A 7,453-nucleotide genomic window follows, 5' to 3' on the forward strand; every position below is an offset into this window, starting at 1 on the left:
ATGAAATGTTTCTCACTCAATGAAGGTCATTTTATTTTCCCCCACCAGAGGTAAGGAATAAATAATCTTTTTTGAGTTTTTTAAACACTTAGTGTAAAAAAATTTCCCTTTTGTATATTATATAATCTGAAAGACAAAAAAAAAATTAATAAACGAAAAAGTTATTAAACTTTTACACCCCTTGGTTCCTTTTGGTCCACCCTGTACATTAGGGTGATTCAAAAAAATTTTTTTTTTTTAATTGGTACTCGCAAAAATAGGTTCCTAGACACCTCTAAGAAAGCCTCTCCAAATATGAGTTTTTATTTGTAACGGGAAGGTCCTCCGCCTAACGGTTTTCTATTTTTTCTTATTATCAGATAGAAAAATTTATATCTCGCTTCCAACTACTTGAAAAAATATTTTGTTAATTAGGTTTTGTAGGAAATTGAATGCTCTAAAATATGGTCTCTTATGATTTTTTCGTAAACCCAACCGTTTAAAAGATATTAACGGTTGAAATTTGACTATTTTTGGAAAAATTGTTTATTTCTTATTAATTTTATAACTCAATGAAAAAAATTATTAAAATGGCTGAAATTATCTGAAAGTCAATGGCCAGAAGTCAAAACAAACGACTCAGCAAGAATATTGTTAACATCAAAGGATCAGAACGAATTTATGGATAATTTAATTAGCAGATATTCTAGTTGGTTGAAACTACGAAGGGTTATGGCATATACTATATACTACGATTTGGGAAAAAAACAAAGAAATTCAAAATCAAACCGTATCTGCAGAGGAACTTCAATCAGCCAAAAACGTAATCATTCGACAAACTCAGAAACAGTTATTTGAAGATGAAATAAACAAGTTAGTGAGTGAAAAACACATAAGCAATACGAGTCAAGTCGTCAACCTCAATCCATTTTCAGATAAAAATGGCATTATGAGAGTTGGAGGACGACTGACATACGCAGAATTACCGTATTGCAAAAAACAGCCTATAATTCTTTCCAAATCCTATTTGAGTTCGTTGATAATTAAAGATGCTCACCATTCCACTCTACATGGTGGAAACAGATTAACAGAAGCAATAATAAGGAGACAATATTGGATCATAGCGTTGAAAAATGCAATCAAAAGTTGTATACGAAAATGTTGTAAATGCATAAGATACAACCAAGTCACAGCGAAACAAATGGTGGGCAATTCACCAGAATTCAGAGTGTCACCATCAAGTCCTTTTACCTACGCCGGAGTTGTCTATGCTAGACCGTTTCAGATGAGATGTTCTAAAGGCCGTGGGCAAAAATCATTCAAAGGATATGTAGCAGTTTTTGTATGTCTCTCAACAAAAGCAATACATCTAGAAGCTGTAAGCGATTTATCAACTGAAACTTTTCTAGCAACGTTAAGACGATTTTTTGCCAGAAGAGGAAAGAGTCATCACATGTACTCCGATAATGGAACAAATTTTGTTGGAGTCAGCAGATGTATTGAGAAGGAGTTCAAACATGCAGTAAAAAATAACAATGAAGTATCATCGATTTTAGCGAACAAATATCTTGGCATTTTTCTCCCCCCGCCAGGCCCAAATGTTGGAGGAATGTGGGAAGCAGAAGTAAAGGGAATGAAGTACCATTAAAAAGAGCAGTTGGAGACACTAAGCTAACTTTTGAAGAAATGTCAACAGTTTTAGCACAAATAGAAGCTTCGTTAAATTCGCGTCCATTATATGCTATAAACGATGATAATGGTATAGATTCATTAACACCAGGACACTTTTTAATTGTCATTATAAAAGATGGAAATACACAGCCTACAAAATGGCCTCTTGGAAAAGTTATAGAAACGCATCCAGGAAATGATGGACGTGTTCGCGTTGTGACGTTAAAGCTTTCCAACAACACATTGAAAATACCAATCCACAAATTATGTCCAAGCAGACAATAATTAAGAAAGGAATGGCGTAAGAACTTCTGCAATCACAACCACACCTATGAAGAAGCAACCTATAAGTATGTTTGCGCTCTTGATCTTAGCGTTCCTTTACATGGCAACAAGTACTCTTGGTATGAACATACAAATTCCTCAAGAAAGAAGTGCAACAGTGAGCAAACTTCCTGTTAACGCCGGCCCGCCCAATTTCTTTTGCCACGTCTGTATCGGCAGAGAAATCTTTTCTTTTCTTCCTTTTCGAAGTTTTTTCGAAGTTAAATATATGTATTATAAGAAATTTTTTGGTTTTTTATTTAACATCTGTGGAATAATTTGCGCCGACCGTTTCCCCACGGCCAACCACAACTACGGAACGTGCCACACCGTGCTCCACCACCGAATTATCATTGGTCCTTCGAGCCGGATAACAGGTAACAAGTTGATTTCTTATTTAAAGTGAAAGTGCATAGTTTGCCCAATTTAGCAACCCGCAAGTTACAGTCAAACATATTTTGGATTTGTGCTCTGCAAGCTATAAGGCAATAGATTGGTTAATTTGTGCATCATTTATGTACAAAACACATTGTGCTGTATGAAGTGGAGATCAAAACTTATTTTTGACACTCTACCATTAAAATCAACGCACAAGACTGCAGGTGGTATTCCTCTTCATTTAAGTACAACAATAAATACACCTGGCAAATGCGCTGAATATTTCACTTTGAAAAAAAAAAACCACACACACTGTTATTCGAAAGAAATTATAAATTTCTTAGACGCACAAACCTCGTCTGGAGCGTCAACAATCTCTCTCGGGTTTTGTTTTTTTTTTTTCCTTGTGGTTAATTTGAGTCTAGTCGCTCAACTCTGGCTTTCCATATATTGCTCGAATAGCAATAAAGGCAAGCAGCAATAACGTAGCTGCAGTTTCGAGAGTGCAAACAAAACAAAAAATACAAAATTACAAGTGAAGTGAGTGACACGAAAAATTAAAAAAAGTGCAGTGAGCGACGGCACGAAAGCTAAACAGCTAAGGCAAGGCAGCAAAGTGAGAGCAGCACAGGCAAAGTAGCAAAGGAAGAGCAGCAAAGGCAAAGACGCACAGGCAAATCACCAAAAAGAGAGCAGCAAAGCAAAGCAGCGCAGCAGCCATCACAGAAGGACAGCAACAAACAAAAGAGTGTAGTGGTGAAATCGAAATAGTTCGAAAATAACCCAGTGAACAAAGTGAAAGTGATTAGTTGATAAATCAGATAAGTGCCTGTGAATTTTATTTGTATTTGGAGTCAAATAAAGCAACTAAGCGCAAATCAATTTTTGTTTGTGTACATAGTCAAAGACTAGGCGTGCAAGTGCATTGGGACAATTACCCAGCAACCACATTCAAATTAAATTTGAACGAAGAAAATACTTTGTCAAATTAATTAATTTTTTTTGTTCTTTCGAAAATTCACGCTTCACAAAGAAACAACGCACTACTTATCAACAACTTAATTTTTAGTTTGTCCGTGATTGGTGCTGCAACTTTTGAACTTTTTGCAACATATTTGCAAATATTTTTAAATTTTAATTTAAAAGTTTTAGATCCGATTTTGTGCAATATTTTTGCAGTTCCGGTTCAATTTTCGAAAACAATGGAATCCATCAGAGCTTTCACCACAGCTGAAAACGCTCTACTGGAGTTTGAGGAGTCTCTTACTCCAACAGCAAAAAACCAAAGTGCCAACTCTTTTGAAGTACAGCAAGCTCCTTCCGACACAAGCTCAATTGACGACATTAAGCTTAAATATTCAAGCTGTTCCACGCTTATGTGTGTTGCGCGGCCTTGATGGGCGAACATATGCATAACCTCACGGCTTTCAACCAAAGCCCTACTTCGAATTCTACAGTGATTCAACCTGAACGGTTACAACAAACGGTAGAACCCGTGAGGTTTTCCATCAATTTACCGCCATGTGATACAGAAATATTTCATGGCGATGTTTTACAATGGCCGTCTTTTAGGGATTTATTTGCCGCCATTTAACCCAAGGCTATCTCCGGTAGAAAAGTTATTCTATTTGAATAAAAACGCGAGGTGAGGCAAAAGCTATCGTTTCGAAAGCCCCACTGACGAATGGCGGATTCGCATTGGCTTGGAATAATTTGTTGTGTAGATATGATAACAAGCGAATGCTTGTCAACACACAATTAAATTTATTATTCAAGCTTCCGCACATTTCTACAGAATCTGAGACCGAACACAGAAATTTACAGCGGGAGATAAATGGATATGTCAAGAATCGATTCTTAATCGACTTCGACTACTGAAGATCGATTCTGAAAAATCGATCATTTTACGAGAAAACTCGATTTTCGAGTAGAATCGGAATCGAGTTTACCATCCCTACTGGCATATAATAACCTCCGCACAATAACCACCACAAAAAAATGAATTTTTTCCCATGTAATTCATATGGAAAACAGAAAATTTTAAAGAGGCACCTCTTAATATTAATAGTAAGAGCTCATCTTTTGAGTGACTTTTTTTTTACACATTTCGAAAGTTTTGAGCCTGTTTTTCCGTCGAAAAAAAGGTTGCCTCAAAATAGCACACCCTAGTACTCAACCTAATATTAAGTCGGCTGATGGTGAAGGTCGGATACCAACCTTGCAGCCAAGGATTGGATCCAAACCCATCAATTCCCATCACACCAAGAAAAACAATATTAAGTGTAAACTGTGCTCATCTCAATCGCACATTTTGAAAACTTGTCAAAGATTCATTGAGATGCAGCCTAACGCACGGTTAAATGCTGTCAGAAAAATTGGCCTCTATTAAGGCTAATATTTCTAATGTGCCTACCATGCTCTTAGGTACAGCCATGGTGACAAAATGTCACAACGAGAGCACCTTCACTGTCAGAGCCTTGATTGATTCGGGATCTGAAGCCTCCTTCGTAAGCAATAGTCTACAAAAATGCTTACATCTGGCAAGCAAAAAGGTCAGCGCGCGAGTTTCAGGATTGAATAATACCGTATCAGGACTAGTTCAATAGGTATGCTCGATCACAATTGGCTCGCCCCGTAAAAAAAGTTTAAGACTAGAAACGGAGGCATTGGTACTGCCAAAATTGACTGGACTGCTTCCATCCAGATCAATAAACCCTTCAATTATTAAAAGGTTACCCAATATCCCCTTAGCGGATAATAATTTCTATACGAATCAAAAGGTTGACTAGTTGATTGGAGGGGATCTTTACCCGAAAATCATTCTAAATGGGGTAAAATCGAAAATCTTTGGATCCTTCGTAGCACAACGTACAGTGTTCGGTTGGATTTTAACAGGTTCCGTTCCCTCCGAAGAATCGAAGAATAATACGACTTACTTCACATATTTTAACGAGGTATCCTTAGATAATCAGCTGTCCAAATTCTGAGAGTTAGAAGAAATACCTAAAACACCATTTCTCACCATAGAAGAACAATATTGTGACAAGTTATATGCAGAAACAACCATTAGAAACAAAGAAGGGCGTTACATTGTTTCACTCCCATTTAAAGTTTTTCTCGCAGAAACTAAATTTGGAGCATCTCGTCATATCGCATTGAAACAATACTTGAGAAGTGAGACATCTCTCAATAAACAACCTCTCGTTAAGGAAGAATACCGAACGGTCTTGAGGGAGTACATACACTTAGGTCATATGCAACGAATTCCATACAACATGGCAGAAAATCCGTACAAAATTTACTATCTTCCTCACCACGCCGTTTACAAACCTGATAGCAAAACCTCTAAGCTTAGAGTCGTTTACAATGCTTCATGTCCCACATCCAATGGTGTAAGCTTAAATGACATTTTGTACACCGGTCCAGCACTCCAAGCTGATCTTACTATTATGATCACTAAATGGCGTCTTTTTAAATTTGTGTTCAATGCTGATATTGAAAAAATGTATCGTCAATTTTGGGCAATTCTAAGCATATAGTACATCTTATCAAAGAATCCTCTTTAGAGATTCTCTGGACGGGGAGATCAATGAGTTTCAATTAAATAGAGTTACTTTCGGGCTCAATTGTGCTCCGTATCTAGCAATCCGTACACTGATGAAACTAGCTGAAGATTCAGAATCAGCGCTCCCTTTAGCTGTGAAAATAATAAAAGCTAATACGTACGTAGACGACGTCTTATCTGGTGCTCATGAAATCTCCACTGCAATTGATTCAAGAGACCAGCTGATTAAACTATTAGCCTCAGCCGGCTTCTCATTAGGAAAGTGGACATCAAACAGCAAGAAAATTCTGAAGGGCATACCTAACGATCATCTTTTGACCACAGATTTTCTGGAATTCGACAGCAGTAGCGAAGCCAAAACATTGGGAATTCCATGGAATGCGAGATCGGACAACTTTTACTTTTCCACTAAGCCTCTGGACAACAAAGACTCTTTCACCAAAAGAAAAGTTTTGTCTATGATAGCTAAATTGTTCGACCCAGCAAGATGGTTAAGTCCAGTAATCAGCGTTGCTAAAATTCTAATGCACGACTTTTCTTTGGAAAAACCGATTAGGACGAAGCTTTGACTTCCAAATCTCTCAAGCAGTGGAAGACATTTTTAGAAAATTACCCACACATAAACAATATTAGGATCCCGCGATGGGTATGTTGTATACCAAGCTGTCAAACACAGTTCCATGGATTCTGCGATGCCTCAGAAAAGGCGTACGGTGCAGCGATCTATTTGCGCGTGCAGGTGAACGACCACGAGATTAAAACGGGCTTGCTTTTAGCAAAAACAAAGGTCGCTCCTGTTAAAACCATCTCAATACCGAGACTGGAACTATCTGGTGCTCTTTTATTAACTAAAATGGTTGAATATCTTCAAACCAAACTGGACATTGTACATCAGGGAATATATTTATGAACTGACTCCACCATCGTTCTCGCATGGCTACGTAAGCCACCGTGTTCGTGGTCGACTTTCGTTGCGAATCGAATTTAAAAATTTGCAAACATACTCAAATTGAAAACTGGAGGCATGTCAACTCCGAAGATAACCCCGCCGACCTGGCTAGCAGAGGAATCTCTCCTCAAGATTTACAACCAAACGATCTTTGGTGGTGTGGTTCTAAGTGGTTAAAACTTCAACCATCCGAGTGGCCAAACCAAAATTATGCAGTAGACGTTGATACTACTCTGGAGGCCAAGAGCATTCGTGTGCATCATACATCAGTTATTGAGACCGAAGATGTTTTGGAACGTTTTTCCAAATTTTCAAGAGCACTCCTCGTAATTTCTCTAGTCTTCAGATTCTACAACAGAATTCATCCAGAATACAAAACCCCTACACCGTCTGCAACGCTCACTTCTGATGAAGTTAAATTTGTCAAACACCGACTTATTCAATTAACTCAGAAAGCATATTTTGCTTCTGAGTACTCAGTTTTAACTAAGAATCTTCCCATCAACAGTAAATCTACGATTCTATCATTAAATCCCTTTGTTGATGATAACGGAATCATAAGAGTAGGCGGACGTTTAAACAACGCT

The 7,453-nt window shown here is 37.6% G+C and overlaps 1 pseudogene; it reads left to right on the forward strand.

Moving 5' to 3' along the window:
• Window positions 1-6,559: 6,559 nt before the first annotated feature.
• On the forward strand, window positions 6,560-7,196 carry LOC120780206 (annotated as a pseudogene).
• Window positions 7,197-7,453: the final 257 nt, after the last annotated feature.

The sequence above is a fragment of the Bactrocera tryoni genome, unplaced genomic scaffold (genome assembly GCF_016617805.1).
Source record: "Bactrocera tryoni isolate S06 unplaced genomic scaffold, CSIRO_BtryS06_freeze2 scaffold_232, whole genome shotgun sequence".
Classification (NCBI taxonomy): domain Eukaryota; kingdom Metazoa; phylum Arthropoda; class Insecta; order Diptera; family Tephritidae; genus Bactrocera; species Bactrocera tryoni.